This window comes from Muntiacus reevesi, chromosome 2 (genome assembly GCF_963930625.1).
Source record: "Muntiacus reevesi chromosome 2, mMunRee1.1, whole genome shotgun sequence".
Lineage (NCBI taxonomy): Eukaryota > Metazoa > Chordata > Mammalia > Artiodactyla > Cervidae > Muntiacus > Muntiacus reevesi.
In genome coordinates this window covers 137,870,933-137,889,087 of record NC_089250.1, presented here as the reverse complement: position 1 = coordinate 137,889,087, position 18,155 = coordinate 137,870,933, and the positions used below count along the sequence as shown (strand labels likewise).

The window sequence follows — 18,155 nt, the reverse complement described above, 5'->3', positions numbered from 1 at the left end:
AAGGACTCTTGCCTGCCGGGCTCCTCTATCCATGGGATTCTCCAGGCAAGGATACTGGAGTGGGTTCCCATTTCCTTCTCCAATTAGGTATCTATACTATGGTCTTAATTTTGCTTGAAATAAACAAAAGTTCCAGTCCTACAGCTACCCAGCCACGTGACTTGGTCAAATCTTTGTCTCTGAGAAGACGTTTCTCCAACTCTTCAAAGTGAGAGGGGAACATTTGGATTTCTCAATTTTCACTGTTGCAAGACACAGCATGTAATAAAAAAGAAACAAATCATAAATAGATGCATAACATCTGCATTAATAATTAAAAGACAGAATTTTAGTTGTTAAAATGGCTTTGGATTAAAAATTATTTTTTAATTAATTTTTTATTTAAGTATAGTTGACTTACAGTGTTAGTTTCAGATGTACAACATAATGACTCAATATTTTTAGAGATTATATATCATACAAAGTTATGACATATATTGACTATATTCCCTCTGCTATACATTACATCCCTGTGACTTTTTTTTTAGTACTTTTTTAAAAAAGTATGGACTGCTTCATGAATTTGCGTGTCATCCTTGTGCAGGAGACATGTTTATCTTCTCTGTATCATTCCAATTTTAGTATATGTGCTACCGAAGCTAGCACTGACTTATTTTATAACTGCTAGTTTTTTCCTCTTAATTCCCTTCACCTATTTGCCCTAACCTGTACTCCTCTCCCCTGTGGTAGCCACTAGTTTGTTCTCTGTATCTGTGAGTCTGTTTCTGTTTTGTTGTATTCGTCCGTTTGTTTTGATTTTTAGATTTCACATATAAGTGAAAACATACAGTGTTTGTCTAAAAATTCTTTATTTTTTATAACTAATAATCTAAACAAGTGACATACTTGAGACCTTCCTGACTGCTTAGATAGATAGTGACAATTCATCAGAGATAGATCGCGTGGCTAGAAGTAAGCACGCTCTCTGATCCTCTGTAGCTAATTTGATCTGGACTTGCCTGCCTGAGTCAGGAACACACTTCACCTGTTGTCAGCCATCCCATGACTTGGCATTCGAGAAGTTCTCAGTCAGCAAAGGGTACTTAGCCAAAATCCTAGATGGAAGAGGTGCCCTGAAAAGAACCTGCAAGGCTATCTGACTGCTGTTACACTGATGCCACAGCAAAGTCACTTTTTGGAGTTCTTTTTACAAATTTATGTCGTTTCTATGCATAAGTCAAGAAGCTCTTGCCGTCCTCTCTGAGATTCAAATAATAACTGAGCATATTTCTTTCACAACTGCCTGGAGCTTGACCAATCCGTCTCACTGTGAATTTTAGGACCCTGCCGGAGGCACCATGAAAGAATAACCTCTGCCACAGTAAACCAAGCTGAATTAGGGACTAATTAGCCTGCTGAGTGGTAGAGAAGTGAATCTGAATTTACTCAGACCCCAGCAGTTAGCAAAACTGCAGACCCAGTGAGGCTCACGCTCGACTCTGTCATCCAAATTCATTCTGCCTTTGCGGGGAAAAAGGAATACAATCTCATGCCAAAAGCATTTAACTTCTGTGAATTTTATCCACCTCCCTGAGATGGACAAACCAGACTATTAGAGAGTGCTTCAACTCCTCCAGGCAAGCGGATCATAGGCAAAAATATGTTCATCAATGAAATCTGAGTTTGTGTTATTAATAATAACAAATGAATTGAAGCTTTCTTTAGAAATGACAGTAACTTGAACTAACTCCAGTGATATCCAAATTAAACTGTGTTATATGATATTTTAATCCCAGATGTGTCTAGTATGCACTTGGTCACATGTGTTTTTCCCAGTGATTTTTTTTCCATTCTCTGGATTTTCCATAGTCAGTGATATTGTATAGTTTAAACCTAAAATGAAGTCATCAAAATAGAGTCTCTCCTTGCTTCTGCCTCTTCCTTAATTCTGAATGGAGCACCCTTACTGTTTTGTTATCAAAATGTAGCTGCTTCTACAAAGCAATAAATTTCATAAATGCTAACTGCATTTTGTTATAGCTCTGAACTCATGTACAAATGTAACCAGGCCTTCTGAAGGAGACATTCCAGTGTTTTTAGACTTGGAGCATATTTCTGTGGGGTTGCCCCACAGCAGATCAGTCCATGGAGCCAGCAGCAACACCACCACTACGTAAATAACGGTACTGGCCAGCCCTGTTTAACCAACAACCCTGTCAGGCCTAGCCACCCTGTATGATTATTTTATTTTATGCCTTAAGGGGCGAGGGGAAAGGATGCAAGAGTATGAAGCCTGTCTTATAGACCCAATGTCACGGAGAAAAAGCAGGGAGAAGACTGGAGCTCCACCCTGTCCCTCTCATCTCAGCCCCCATAGCTGGCAGGCAGGAGAGAAAAGAACACACATTCCAGAGTTTCTCAGAACCGAAGGGACCCTCTTCCTGGAAGAGGCAGGAAGACCTCAGAGACCTCGGGGAGGGCCAGCTGTGGCCCCATGAGAAGCAGCCTGATGTACCTGAAGTCATCTGTGGTCAGGCACAGTGAACAGTGGCAATTAGGAGAGAGAGGAGTAATGGAAGTAAGACCCCCAGCGCACCAGGGGAGAGCACCATGGAGACTCCATCAGCATGAAACTGAGCCTAAGAGCCAATATTTGTTGAATTCTTATTGTCTATCAGACACTGTTCTAAGCCCTTTACATGAACAGTCTCACTCACTAGGTGTTACTGTTTTGTTGTTGCTGTTTAGTCGCTAAGTCATATCCGACTGATTTGTGACCTCATGAACTGTGGCCCTCCAGGCTCCTCTGTCCAAAGGATTTCCCAGGCAAGAATACTGGAATGAGTTGCCATTTCCTTCTCCAAGGCATCTTCCCAACCCAGGGATCGAACCTGAGTCTCCTGCGTTGGCAGGCAGATTCTTTATGACTGGGCCACCAGCGAGGCCCAGATGCTACTATCTGTCACCCCTCCCATTTAGTGAATGAGGAAGTTTAGGCCCCAGTAGAACAAGTATTTTGCACAAGATCACACAGATTGCATATAAATAGTGGAGCCAGGTAAACAAATCTAAGCACCTTGGCTCCAGATCCTCAACTTGTAAAAGACAATTAGAGAAAACATAGCAGAGTTCTATTTCCTGCACATCCAAGTCTCTGGGCTAAGGTCATACCTAGTGTGCCTTAATGCAGGGTTTAGGTCTTCTCAAAACAAACTTCTGTCTCTCTAGCACAGAGGTCCGCTTACATGCCAAATCTGAGGCAGGACCTCACTATATAAATAAAATGAGTAAGAGTGGGACTGTGAGCAAAATGGGATGAAGGGTTGAGACCTTTCTCTTCCACCATCTCCTTCACCTGGCAGAGGCTCCAATTGGAAAACCAGTATCACTCTGCATTATGAGCTTGAGAGGCAAAAGAAGCACAGCTAGAAAGTCATCAACAGGCAACTAACCCAAAGGAAAAGAAAGAAATCACCACCACGCACCCGCCCCAGCAGTCCCAGAGGTACCTCACCATCTGACACGAACCATCTCAAGTTTGAGCATATGAGGGGCCAGGAAAAGGTGGAATTCAGGGCTGGAGCGGAGAGTCAGGAATGAGGCAAATCCAATAAACAGGCAGAGGTGGGAAGCCGAGCCAACTGGGCGCCAGGGCCAGCGGTCTGTGGTGAGTGAGCGGGGCTGCCGGAGAAACAGAGGTGGGAAGCCGAGAGGGAGGCCAGCACAGGGACTGCTCCCAGAGCCGGCGTCCTCCGGCTGCAAGCTGTCCACTCACATTACAAGAGACAGAAAGGGCAAGAACTTACCAAGGGCTTTGATACCCATGTTTCTTTTCTTTTTTTTTTTCGGTGAGGTAGGGCTATAACACACTCCTTCTACCCCATTCAAATATCACTTTTTCCTTCCTTACAGTAACATACCACTCAGTGGCTGGCACTGTCAGCCTTAGCAGACACAGAAATGCCTGCTTTGGGGAATCCTAGATAGATGGAATGGGCGGGAGACAGGGAATGGGGGCAGTGGGAGACAGGTCGAAGAAGGAGGGGATCTATGAATATATATATAGTGGATTCACTTCATTGTGCAGCAGCAACTAGCACAACATTATAAAGCAATTATGTCCCCAGCAAAATAAAGAGAGTCCCAGACTGTGGATTTGATCCCAGCACTACCCCGTACTAGGGCTTCCCTGATAGCTCAGTTGGTCAAGAATCTGCCTGCAGTGCGAGAGACCTGGGTTCCATCCCTGGGTGGGGAAGAACCCCTGGAGAAGGGAATGGCAACCCACTCCAGTGACCCTGTCTGGGAAATCCCATGGACAGACGAGCCTGGCGGGCTACAGCCCACGGGGTCACAAGAGTCACACACGACTTAGTGACTAAACCACCACCCCATACTAGCTGTGTACACTTGGGTAAGTTACCTATCTTCTCAGTGCCTGAGCATCTCCTTCCATGATATATAGATAATAAAAGTACCTACCTCAGAAGGTTGTAGTGAGGATGACAGGTTAATACACATAAGGTAGTCAGAACAAGTCCCTAGCAAAGTTCAAACTAAATCCTGGCGCTTATTACTCTCTTACTTTGACAGCTTTCATTTCCCTCTTGACTACTTTCTTTTTTCTCTTCTACACTCTTGTGAGTTTCCTATAACTACTGTGACAAATGGCCTCAAATGTGGTGTAAACAATACAGATTTGTTATCTTCAGCTCTGGAGGCCAGAAGTCTCAGGTGGGTTGGCAGGGCTGTTTTCCTTCTGGAGGCCCAGCATCTCAAGGCAGCCTAAATCCCTTGGCTCCTGACGCCTTTCTTACATGAGTCGGACCTTCTATGAGGGACTCTGTGATCCTCTGGCCTCCCTCTTATAAGAACCCTCTTGACTAGGTTGAGCCCACTCAGGTAATCTAGCATAATCCCCTCATCTCAAAATCTTTAAAAACGTCAGCAAAGTTCCTTTTGTCCTGTTAGGAAATATGTGTACAGGTTATGGGGATTAAGACTTGGACAATTTACAGGATCACTGGCATTATTCAACGTACTAGACATATTTTTCCTAAGCCTAAAGTTGCAGACTGGCAAGACTTAGGAAGACCCAGAAAAGACAATAACATTAGTAACTAACATTTTGAACACTGACTATGTGCCTGGCACTACGCAAAGCGCTTTAGGTACATTATCTTACTGAGGTCTCAAATGCGTGATGTGTGAGTGTTCAATTGTATCCAACTCTGTGTGACCCTATGGCCTGTAGCCCGCCAGGCTCCTCTGTCCATGGGATTTTCCAGGCAAGAATACTAGAGTGGGTGGCCATGTCCTCCTCCAGAGGATCTTCCCAACCCAGGGATCGAACCTGTGTCTCCTGCGTCTCCTGCACTGCAGTCAGATTCTTTCCTGCTGAGCTGTCAGGGAAGCCCTAGGTCTCTGAGCAACTCTGCAAAATTACTATCTTACAGAAAAGTTAACTTCTTATCTAAAGCTGTACAGCTAGTAGATGGCAAAGCTTCTGTAAAACCAGGTAAATTTGATTCTAGAGCCCTTGTATTGGACCAAGAGTGCCTTGCCCCTATACCTTAAGCTATTATAACTGGAGGTACCACGACCACTAGAACATTGAAGGCTATGTCATGAGAGGTACACATGCACCCAGGACACAGAAAGACAGGGGTCCTGCAGACCCTAGGCTATAAGGTCCACAGATGGTAGAGCTTCAGAACATTTTCTTATACTCACAGGATAAAGCTTGGGGTTACTAAAGAGCTTCTTCAAATGCAGACTTGAACAAAAAAGCCAAGAAGGGACCAGCTAAAGAGGGAAAGTGAAAAGTCTGTTCCTGACCCCAGGCCAACCCTGTGATTCTAGTCAAACCTCCCCAAAAGAAGAGAGAACCTCAGTCTCTCCGGGAGAGACTTCCAACCAAGTCAGATTGACTCAGATCCTCCAACGCCCTACCAGGAAGTTTCAGAACCCCGGCTGGCCACCAGAATGGTCCCACCCACAGCACAACAGTCGGTATACACCAGGACCAAGCCATGCCCTACCTTCTGTTCTACAACTGTTATGAGAACCATGTGCCACAGGTTTCAGCAAGGGTCCAGCAGTTTTACCAACAGCCACAATGAGCAGCTTCTTTTCCTATCAGTTCTTTTCACAGAGAATGGCTCTAAACAAACTGTGATTAGCTAAGGTGGAAAAGGGTAAGCTAAACACTTGCAAAGCATACCAATTACGGTGGTTTAACTAGTCACAGCATTCCAAAACCTCAATTGCTAAACAATTTAGCCATAACCCTATCTGTAATTTTCTAATGAGCCAAGTTCAAGTTATTTGGTTTCACTCCACCAAAAAAGAGCCAGTTGTTTGTTTTCGGTGATGAACCTAAGGGTTGATACAGGAAAGCACAGTGGTCAAGGGAACAGGGTCTGGAGCCAGCCAGCTCTGCATGAATCCTGGCCCTGGCACTTTCTTGCTCTGACTTCATGTATGTTACCTAACCTTTTAGTTCCTCGGTTTTCCTGTCTTCAAAAGGGGCATAAAAATAGAAGTCTATATGTCCTTACACAAAATCAGAAGATTTTTGGCTTTGGTAATGGCAAAACAGTACACATGTCATATATTAAATAATGCTGTAGGTGAGATCTATAGCAAAGTGAAAGTGAAGTCGCTCAGTCGTGTCTGACTCTTTGCGACCCCATGGACTGTAGCCTACAACGCTCCTCCATCCACGGGATTTTCCAGGCAAGAGTACTGAAGTGGGTTGCCATTTCCTTCTCCAGAGGATCTTACCAACCCAGGGATCAAACCTGGGTCTCCCGCATTGTAGACAGATGCTTTACCATCTGAGCCACCACGGAAGTCTATGACCTATAGCAAACATGTCCATCATTTCCAGAATAAAAAATGTAGATATACTATTTATCAGTGAGAAAAATTAAGACCATAAGAACCTCATGTCAATTCAGACCAAATTTTGTGGCCAAACTTATAAAAACCAGTTTTGAGAGTTTCTTTTTTTAAATTTTGGAATTGCAGGTAAGGGATAACAGGTCTCTGGCATTTAGCACCTAATGCTGTTGTTAGGATTAAATGAATTGACAGATACAAAGTACTTAGAATGCAGTGTTAGCAACAACAACTACTACTGTTATTTTTATCTAAATAGACTTAGTAGGGGACTAAGAATAGGAAATTGTTAATTTATGACTAAATTTGACTTGGAAATTAGTACTTTGGAGATTAATAGTCATTATGAATATCCCAGGGCAGACATCTAAGATGATGGACATATTATATATCTTCATGCTCCAGTATGGTAGCAACTAGCAACATGTGACAATTAAGTGCTTGAAATGTGACTAATCTCATTTAATTCTAACTTACTCAAAGTTAAATGTAAATAGCCCTATGTGACTTGTAGCTACCCTGACTGGACGGCACAGCTGTAGAGGCCTGGGTTCCAATCTGGCTCATGAAAACCTATATAGATGAATTACAGGGCTGACTTAAAAAAAAAAAAAAAACACAAAAAAACCAAGCCTGAGTCCTGCACCCTGGGAGAAGAGAAGATCACATGATGCTGAAGAGGGTTTTCTCTTCCTTTCTAGATCCTGTAGCTGGCCATTCACAAAGTGTACCTTTGATATCTTCTTCTTCCTTCTCGACTCCCCACTTCCCCATCTCCAGCTCTCCTCATAGGAAACCCCACATAATTGGGCCACACGCTTCCCTAAGCCTCCATCAATACCCCTCAGCCTTCTCCAGGAATACCAGGCTCCCCAGTCACCTGCCCTTGCTCTCCCCAACCAAATTTCCACCTGCTAAGTGCCAAGATCTTAACCAAGCATCTAGAGGAAAGCACCTGGATCATACCAGTTCACACTCTACGCTGTTACTGCTTTTTCTCTCCTCTTCTCTGCTATACTACTCCTTCAAACTCAAAGCTCTATATTATCGTGCTCCCTCAGACCCTTCTTCCCTCAAGCACAGTGAGACCAGGCAAAGAAAGCAGGAGCCCAGGCTGAAGCAACTGTTATCCTATACAGGCTGATTGCCACCCTGGTGTGGCATGGCAGGGACTGCCAATACACTAGTGCAGAGCAGCCTTACTCTGTGCAAATATCCCCTCTTGCCCAGGCATGGGGAACATTCCCTGCTCTCTGCTTGAGAAAACAGCAAGCACAATTCTTTTCAACTTTCCATTATTCATTAAAAAAATTTGTAGGTAACAAATTGCACATTAAATGAATTGTTTAAAGTATACAACAAACGCCCAGAAGAGACTGTAACTTAGAATAGTTGCAAATAGCAAAAGAAAACCAACCACCTTCATTGGAATCTAGCTTCACCACAACCCACTGGAGCATGGAATTTTTAATGACACAGGTCAACCTTGGCGCATATCCAAGGAGCTTATTTTACTAGAAGGACTGGAAGACAGTCCCCTCCAGCTCTTACTTGGTCCCCAGGCTTGGACCAAAAATGATTATTATGCATGACTCTTGGCTATAAGGAAAATTTCCCCTGTGGGGTTGTAAGTGGAGGACAATTCGAATGGTAAACATTATGCTCTTCTCTGAACCCTCTTCTCCAAAACAGAGATTTGTATTGAAGAACCAAAGCCATAGCACTATTTATTTCCAGAGAGGCTTCTAGGTGCGAACACTGTGCCAAGAAAGCCACAGTGAAGTCCTTCAGTAGGGAAAATGAAACATCTACATAAATACTTCTCAAAGAATGCTGAGAGGAGAAAAGCCAGGAAGGTAAAATGCTGCAGGCATCAGAGCCTGAGAAAGTTGACTATTTGGGACTGGGGTATGAGGGAAGGTCTTATGGCAGCAACAAAACTGGTTAGGATTTAGAGTAATGAAATGGAGCAGAAAGGGCACTCAGGAAGAACAAAGGGTGTGCTAGATGACAGCACCCCAGGCACTCTTCAGAAAGCATACGTGAAGATGTGGCTGGATACAGCATCCAGAGATAGTCGACCACCCCTTCCCCCAGGGCCAGCTGGGCCCTGTAATTGCATCTACGGGGTCACCTAAATCCACCTCCCAAGACAGGCTCTCAAAAATTCTTCCTGGTGGGTTGCAGCACCCCAGGCCTTGGCTGTGCCCATTCTGACAGGGACCCCACCCTATCCCGACCCGGGGTTCTTAGCAGAAACACAAGGAAATGCACTAATCCTGCAAGATCTAAATGACCTAGTGGCAAACTTTGCATGATGCAACCCAAATTAAAAACCATGTGGAAATAAAACTTTTCCATCAAGTGACTCCTACTTAACATCTATTGAGTGTGCTCCCTCTTTAAAATGACGCTGCTAAATCTTTAAATGATGGATGATGGATCTCTCTAACATTCAATAATTAGTTGAGTCAGTTGTACCAAGTGTCTCATGACTTAAATACAAGGCAAGTGGGGCGGGGGGGACCATAAATTTACACTGTGCATTTAACATCAGCCACAATGGAGGACTTTTCCTTCTAGGTTATTCATTATCACAGCACTAGAGGACGTTAAGCAAAAAGACGCAGCCATTCTTCTAGTGGCCAGTGAAAGTGAGACCCAGGTCCAATATTGTATTTTCTAGGACTTGATGTAGCTAATCTCTCCAGGAACACTCTCTTGAGCACTTTTCCTTGAAATACTGTCACTAGGAACCGCCTCAGAAAGAGTTTATATTTTTCATCTTCGTACTGCACACACAAAATGCAGTGGAGACCCAAGGCAAACATCTGAAGGGGCGAAGGAAGCCCCACCAGGGTGTCCTCCAGCCCATGTGAGGCTGGGTCTCGTCCCCTCGGGAGTCGCCAGCCTCAGTTTTCCCCTGGAGATGGGGCGGGGGAGGGACACTCTCCCGCCAGGTACAGCTGGGTGAGTTTGGCTGCCCTCGGCGGCTCTACTGACTGGTTCAGAGATTACAAGCCCCTCTCTCCCCTTCTCCACGCCTCGGGAACCGAGCTCCAGAGTCTCCTCCTCACCTTTCCTCTGCTGGCCGGGCGCGCCGGAGTCCCCAAGTTGCAGCGTCCTTCTGGAACGTGCCTGTCGCTAGCGGCGTCGGGTGTCCCCGCTACTGTGTGTCAGCGGCGGAGCAGATGCCAGGAGCGCGCAGAGCCGGGCAAGTGCCCGAGAGGCAGAGCCCGGGAGGCACCGCCGGGGCGCGCCGCCGCCGCTCCCGCTCGGGGGTCGTCCGGCCCCGCGCCGCCCCGTGCGCCCCCGCCCGGCGCCGCTACCTCGCTCCGCGCCCGCCGAGCTCTGCGCGCTGCCCTGACGGCGGCGCGGGCGGCAGCGGGGCCCCCGCCCTGGGCCGGGCTTTCCCAGAACTCGCCCGCCCCGGGTGAGAGGCCGCGAGCGCCGCCGCGGGCCGCCGGGCGGCCGGGGGGAGAGGCCTGAGACGGGCCCGCCCCCGGGCCGCGGGCCGCGCGGAGAAGGCGGGCGCGAGGGGCGGACCCCGCCGCCACCCTGGCCCTGGACGTCGGCCCGGCGACCCCCGCCCGGCCTCCCAGGGCCCCCCGGCGTCCGGGCCTCAGTGGGAGCTGGGGAGAGTGCGGCGGGGTCGCCCGGCTCTGGCTGGAGAGCCGAAACTCGGTCCAACTCAGGCCGCGGGAATTTATCGTCTCACACCTTCCGCCAGGCACCGTCCCTGCTCAACACACACACGGAAACTGAGGCTCTTGAAGGTTAAATTACTCGAACCAAGGTTACTCTGGTAAGGGCAGCACCGAGTCTCCAATGTGTTCCGTCACTCATCCAACAGCTATTTGTTATTGAGCACCACAGTGCCCGGTGCTGCGCCAGGCTGCGGAGTGTAGTGACCATCCAAATAGTGGCCTCCAGGTCTGTGGACTCCAAATCTAGTGTCTTTCGTTGCTGAGGCAAGCAGGAGATGTTCAGCGCTGCCAGAAACTGCAGCCTCTGCACCGAGCCCTCCCTGGCCGTTGAGGTGGTTTTTATACCCAACTAGCAGTCAAGAGAGCCAGAGACCTGGAGAAAAATCGAATTATCACACCCCTCTCCCTCCCCTAAATCCCTCTCCCTCTTCACCTATTTTAATGGACCAACCCGTTCCATAGTTATGACCTCTCCTCCTACATTCAGTCACTTGTCCACTCCTTGTACTCCCTCACACTGCAACCATGTTGTCCTTTCTCTTCTGCAACTTTAATCTGTACAGAAACCTTCATCAGCTCCCTACTGCCTTCCAGACTAACTCCCCGTAACTGTAGGAACCCGACATGGTGTTTCTCCCACTCTGAACCTCTACCTGGAAGGGTCCCACCTCCTCCCACACATTTTCCTGCTGCTCAAGTTTGACCCCTTCTTTCAGGTCACTGTTAAAAGTGGCCTCCCATCCTTTGAGCTTCCAGGCGCAGGAGGGGTTGGAGCAAAGAATGCACAGGAGGGTGCACCAAAGAATCCTGCCTTAAAGAAAAGTATGTCAGCCTGGGTCCTTACACTGTTTTGCTGTTTTCTCACCACTAGGATTTTAATGAAAATCAACATTACCTCCTTCCTTGAGAGCTGGTTGTGGAAAGACCTCTGCAGAAGACGGAGGAAACTTTTTGTTCGAGAAAAGCTTGAGATCTTAGTACTAGAGGAATAGGAAGTAGTCACTGACCCCAACCCCTGTCCCTGCACGTTCTGAGGAGGTGAATGAGGCTTCAGGCTCCAGGAAAAAGGAAGCATTATTGACAATACACAAGGTAGGCTCTTTATTCAATATACAGTTTTGGATTGTGGTTTTATAATGCATTTAATGAATTAGTAATATCAAACATCATTAATCACCTGGAGCCCTCAAAGCCTTGTCTGTTTAAAAAAAAAAGAAAAAAAAGGCACACAGGAATTAGATTGTTGCAAACTGATAGATGCACAAGCAGTTAACATGAATCCTCCAAATGAGTCACTTCACTATTAGTAACCAAGGAAAGTCTAGGTCCATTAGACAGGAAAGTTATCTGAGTGTGATAATCAATAACACCCCATTCCTGGAAAAGGCCTTCCCCAATTTTTTGCAAAGAGATCAGGTCCAGATCAATGTCCTTTGCTCGCCCCCTCCATCCCTCTCTAAATGAGACTGGAGGGAGCCATGTCCCTGAGGCTGCCTCACCGCATTGGAATGTCTGAGCTAACAGTGCTTCCAGAGGGTTCATTGCTCCTCTGAACAGCACTGCCCAGACTTTCTGGAGATTTTAATTCACTCCCCAACCTCGCCAACAGTTGCACACAAGGTGCCTTTTTTACACCCTGCTCTCTGTTCAGTGAAACACACAGACCATCTCAGGGGAACAATGGCTCCATTCAAGACTTTTTCTAAAGTACAGCGTATAACCTCCACACTGTGGGTTGCTGCCAGCCATTATCTGGAGGAAGAAAGACGGTCAGATAAAGTGCTTGTGAATTGGGGGAGCACTGGACGGTTTCCATGGAAAATTCAGTTTCAATAAACTGAGTTATGCATCTTTGTATACAAGACCATTTTGCATAGTCAAAAACAACAACAAAAACAAAAGCCCCAAGAAATAATGCTGTGGAAGCTATTTAAATGTAGTGCATCTTTGTTTGAAATTCCAGAAGAAAGCACACATCTCTTTTGAACTTGTTGCATAATGGTCTCCATTTGATGGAAATTGATTTAAGCTGTAAATGTTGGGCTAGGGAATTTAAGTTGTAAAATCATTTTAAGAAATGGAATCATGTCCCCACTTTCTTCCTCTCACATCCTGTAATTTTTATGGCGGGGGGGGGCGGTGTCTCTGACTTCATGGTTGTTGCTGCCAGTGGGAGGCCGCAGTCCCCCTACTGCACATATTACAGAAAAGATTGGCCCTTTGCCACACTCAACAAGCCAGCCATCAGTTAACCCATTTATAAACAAACCTTAAGGTTGGGAACTAAGTAGTCAGCACAGGCACAACTGACAAATGTACTGATCTTTGTTCAACAGTAGCTAATTGCTAAGCAGAGGAATTTGCCAACAGACTTTTGGGTCAGCTTTGGAAGCCAAGGAAGAACTGAAGGAACAAGGCGGCCCCGAGTTTAGGACTCGCCCTTTCCTCTCATTCTAAGTCTATGCATCAGACTGTATGGGGTTTACCAGCTGTCTGCAAATAGGCTGGTGAGTTCAGAGAGTGGACACAGAGCCCAAAACAAGTTTTTCGGAGTTTTCTCATATGTGAGGGTAGAAGTACTAAAGCTGTTCAAGGTTAGTGGAAATACCAGCATGTTAGAGCAATAGGTAGGTCTACTTCTGTGGGGTGATAGGAGTGAGGGTGGAGGAGATCTATCTCTCAACATGGCCAATATTAGGGGCACAGACCTGTGTGAGTCCACTTGAGTTGATAACCTTAATCCACTTCCCAGGTGTGAGTGAGCCTTTGAGCAAGTTTCTTACCTCTTCGTGCCTCATTTTCCTCTTCTGTAAACTATACCTGCCCTTCACAGTGGCTGTGAGGGCTTTAGCGAGTTACTCTATGTGAAGCACTTAGATTAAAGAAATAAAACTCAGAACTTAATTTTCATTTATATGTATGGTATTTAAAAACTGGGATCTCCTTTGAATATTGCAGATGTCTTGGTGTTTTGACAGAAAGTCCATCCATTTTTTGTTCCCTTGAAATATTCTGGAATCTCATTTTAATATCTGGTTCAGTTGCTATCCATAAAAGGCAGGGGTAGCTCAAATCATCTCAAGGAGCCATAGCTAAAAATTATAGAAGCACAATTTAAAAAAACATTTTAACTGTCCTAGAATCCCAAAGCATAGACTTTGGGGCAAGAGACTTCTCAAGAGGTAGGTTTTAAAGTTTCATATCATTCTAAGTGGCCACAGTGTTGAAGAGAACTCTGGTATGGTTGTGGAATTCAAAGGAAAATAATAGTCTTTTGAAAAACTCATCTTTTCTACAAACTTAATTGAAGTAAGTCACTAGGAAAATGACCTTGGCTCCTGGGTGATCCCAAGTGCTGTGAATTGTCCATAGATCATCAGACTGGTCACCTGTGAAGAGTAGATGATATGGAGCAGGTTTTCACTGGCTATTAATTTGTTCACTGATTCTCCAACTGGTATCTTGATGCTGATTAGCTGTGCAAGCCCCTCTGCAAGCTCATTCTTTGGTTTCTCTGCAAGCCTCCTGCATTAATGTTAGCATGTTACTATCTGCCAGCTCTCCCAGATCCTTTTATTAACAATCATCATGCTCAATCACTCCTTCTGCCAGAAATTATAATAATGATAGCAGCGGCTCCAATTGTTTACCTTTGTACTCTTCTTTGATTCTTTTATGCAAAAATATCAATATATTTTGATATGCAATATGCATTTGCAATATGCAAATGTATGGAGCACCTACTATTTGTCAAGCATTGTATATCAGAGATACAAACAGTGAACACAATAGTCAGCAAAGTCCCGGCCTTCATGGTGCTTATATTCTGGTATCCATAGACAACGAACTATGTAAAAAGTAAAGCATGTAGTATAGTAGAAGGTGATGAATGCTTGAGAAAAGCAAAGCAAGGATAAAAGACAGAGCGCTGCAGGTCTTGGAGAGGATTGCAATTTTAATAGAATGTCTCAGGAAAGACTTCTTTGAGAGGTAACACTGGAGTAAAGGAAGTGAGTAAAGGAAGTATAGGAAGTGAGGGAGGGTGGAAGACACTGCTTATTTCCCTCTAGCATCCATCCTCCACTTGTTTCTTTTAGGCTGGCACTTCTTTATCTTCATTCTTATGTTCTAGGGGCAGCTTCCCAACCTGACAAAGACATTGCAAGCAGTGTTTGAAAGAACATCTCCATCAGCCATAGCTCTGTGTGTGTAAAATGTGCTCCACACTTGCCCTCCTGGGCAACTGTACTTTCTCAAAAGTCCGAGTTGCTCTTCTGACTCTTCCTTTCTCCTCTGCCTACCTTTCCTTCTGCTCTCCCAGCCCTTCCCGTATCCTTTCGATCTCCTCTTTTCTCTAAAACACTGTCTCTCCCACTAACATGGCTTGTTCGTGTGACTTGTTTTTATAACAGTTCTCTAGGCCTGATTTTATTCATTATTTAGGTATAGATTTTACTAATATAATGAAGAAAGTTGGGAAAACAGAATCTAAATTACTTTTAACAACATTTACAACCTGCACATAGAGAATAGATATCTTCTCTTCTGAATTCCATGGGCATTTATAAGAATGGGCCAAGAAAATCTCAAGAAATTCCAGGAAATTTATGAGCTATATTCTCTGACTAAAATGCAAGAAAACTAGAAGTTAATATTAAATATTTTTAACCAAAAACATCAACTGCTCAACAGTTAAACCATGTTCTTCTAAATAATGATTGGGTCACATAAGAAATATAAATGATAATTGTAGATTTCTTGGAATATGACAAAAATGAGAATATTACATAATCTAAATTTATGAGATGTGGCTAAATCAGTAATTAAAGGCAAATGTGCATCTTTAAATGTTTTTATTATTAAACAAGAAAGTATAAAAATATATGAACTGAGAATTCAAATGTAAGAAAAAAATGCCAAAAACAATTCCAAGAAAAATAAAATTAAAAAAAAAAAGAAAGTAAAAATGAAAACCTAACCAACTAGAAGTTAAATCTAAGAGCTGGTTCTTTGGAAAATATAAAATGCCTTTGAGGGGAGCATTAAAACAAAGTAACACTTCTGTAAAACATAATCAAGAATAAAAACACTAACAAAATTATAAAAGGGAAACAGAACACTATAATAGATGTGTGACACTTTCAATTATAAAAGAATACCATGATAAAGTTTGTTGCTGTTGCTATGCTGCGCGCAGTTGTATCTGCCTCTGCAACCTATGGACTGTAGCCCACCAGGCTCCTCTGTCCGTGGAATTCTCCAGGCAAGGATACTGGAGTGGTTTGCCATCTCCTACTCCAGGGATTGAACCCCCATCTCTTGCATCTCCTGCATTGGCAGGTGGATTCTTTTCCACTAGTGCCACCTGTGAAGACCATGATAAAGTTTAAGCTAACCAATTTTTAAAAATCTACCTTAAATTGATAATATTCTGAGAAATTATTTTACCACGATTAATCAAAAAAGTAGAAAAGTCTTTGTTTCCTTTGGAATACCATTGCTGGGTTTGGAAATTTCTTCCTTACAATTCTTGTTTTCCCAAGTTATTAGCTATAAACCATGTTTGCTCCAGCCTCCATTGCAGCTGGGGCAGTGACCAGTTACCTGGCATCATCAGTCAGGCATATGTGTGAGCGACTTAGATTCAAAAGTGAACAATTTGAAGACAGAAATTCTATACAGAATACATTTTGCTGGCAACAATGAGAGCAAGCAAAGTAAACTTTTGGGGGCATCTGTAAAGCTGGAAAATTGGTGCCAAGGTGGCTTCAGTGCTGGTAGCAGATGGAATTCCCGAAAAGTTGAGTTCCTGGCAGTGGTGCTAACTTATAGCTTCCAGTGCCTGGGAAATTATTTGGGGCATTATTCTTGGAAGCCTAGTTTTGAGGCTGACTATCCAGCTCTCAACAATTCTGCAAGTTACTCAAATTCCTTTTGGTAAATTGCTTTCTTGCCTAAGTTAGTTTCTGTTACTTGTAACTGAGAATACTAACACAATAATCATTGAAAAAAATGAAAGTAGGTAATTAATTGATTAAATGTTTACTGAGTGACTTTTAGTGTAGGAATTGTGTAAAGTACTAGGAAAACAACAGTGACTGGGAAGGAGTGACATAATCTCTACCTTCATAAAGCTTATAATTTAATGGAGTACATATCAATGAATCCTTACACAAAAAAAGTTTTAGTACGGTATTTTCAAAGCATTTTCACCTGCTACTACTTAAACAATGTAAAGAGTCTCTGTGGGCAAATATATTTTAAAATGCTGGAGGTTTACAATTCACAGTGACATATTAAAAATAATGAGAAATTCCAAATAAATAACCTTTTAACTCTGTTTAATCCAGAGATGAGGGTTCCCCTTGTGACTCAGTGGAAAAGAATCTGCCTGCCAATGCAGGAGGTTCGAGTTGCATCCCTGGGTACGGAAGAGCCCCTGGAGAAGGAAACAGCAACCCACTCCAGTATTCTTGCCTGGGAAATCCCACGGCAGAGGAGCCTGGCGGATTACAGTTCATGGGGTCGAAAAAGAGTCAAACACGACTTAGTGACAGAGCATGCATGCCTGCTTCATGTATCTTCATGCATGAGGCCAATCCTAGTTTACTTCCTCTTTTAGATGAGGTGATCATTTTCCTGGGTATCTAAAGGACTATGCAATAGCCAAGATGACTCTGAAACAGTAAAGGAAAGGGATGTACTCTACCAAATATAGAAACTTTTAGACAAAATTATAGGATAAGTTATCTGTGGTCTCAGAGTAGAAAAGGAATTCTTTGATGAGGTTCTTTAAAAAGCTAAGGAGTAAGAGAAAATCAGTAAATCTGGCTTTAATCATATAACCTGTATAACTATGTGCTAAGTCGCTTCAGTCATGTTCAACTCTGTGATCGTATGAATGGTAGCCATCCAAGCTCCTCTGTCCATGGGATTCTCCAGGCAAGAATACTGGAGTGGGTTGCCATTTCCTTCTCCAGGGGATCTTCCCGACCCAGGGATCGAACCCAAATCTCCTGTGTCTCCTGCCTTACAGGAGGATTCTTTAGCACTGAGCTACAAGGGATGCCCAAACATATAATCACAGGCATCTTTAACAAATGTAAAACAAAATCTGAAGATTGAAAGAAAAAAGTTGCAACATAATAACCAATAAATCATTAGTGTCTTTTAAAGACTGTCTTGAAATCAGAAGGAAAAATAGAAAATGGGCAAATGATATGAACAGGTAATTTATAGAAAATATAAACCTTATTTATAATCTGGAAAAAATAAAAACATTTTAAAATGAGATTCTTTTTACATAAAATAGCTATCTCAGCTACTTGACCGAAAAAGTTTTAAAGTCTGGCAAGAATAAATGTTAGAATTATACTGTTGCTGAGAATATAAATGAGTACCACCTCTTTTAAGAGTCATTAGACAACATCTACTCCAGTTCCACATCTGTGTCTATACAGAGAATGTTCTGCATATATACATAAAGAGACATACTATAATTTCTTTGCAGCTTGTTGTTAATTACCAAAATTAATTGAAACAAGCCTGAATATATGAATGTTTGTT

General features: G+C 43.7%; 1 protein-coding gene and 1 non-coding gene across 2 annotated transcripts in view; both read right to left on the bottom strand.

Moving 5' to 3' along the window:
- The window catches only part of PLCE1 (phospholipase C epsilon 1), a 358,298-nt gene extending 348,088 nt beyond the window's left edge, over positions 1-10,210 (bottom strand). The window contains exon 1 of the mRNA XM_065922944.1: positions 9,960-10,210. The gene's annotated coding sequence lies outside the window, so the exon portion shown is untranslated. The remainder of the gene's footprint in view (positions 1-9,959) is intronic.
- LOC136162077 (U6 spliceosomal RNA) lies at positions 539-645 on the bottom strand. The gene has a single exon (XR_010661927.1). It is a non-coding gene; the product is annotated as a U6 spliceosomal RNA (small nuclear RNA).
- Positions 10,211-18,155: the final 7,945 nt, after the last annotated feature.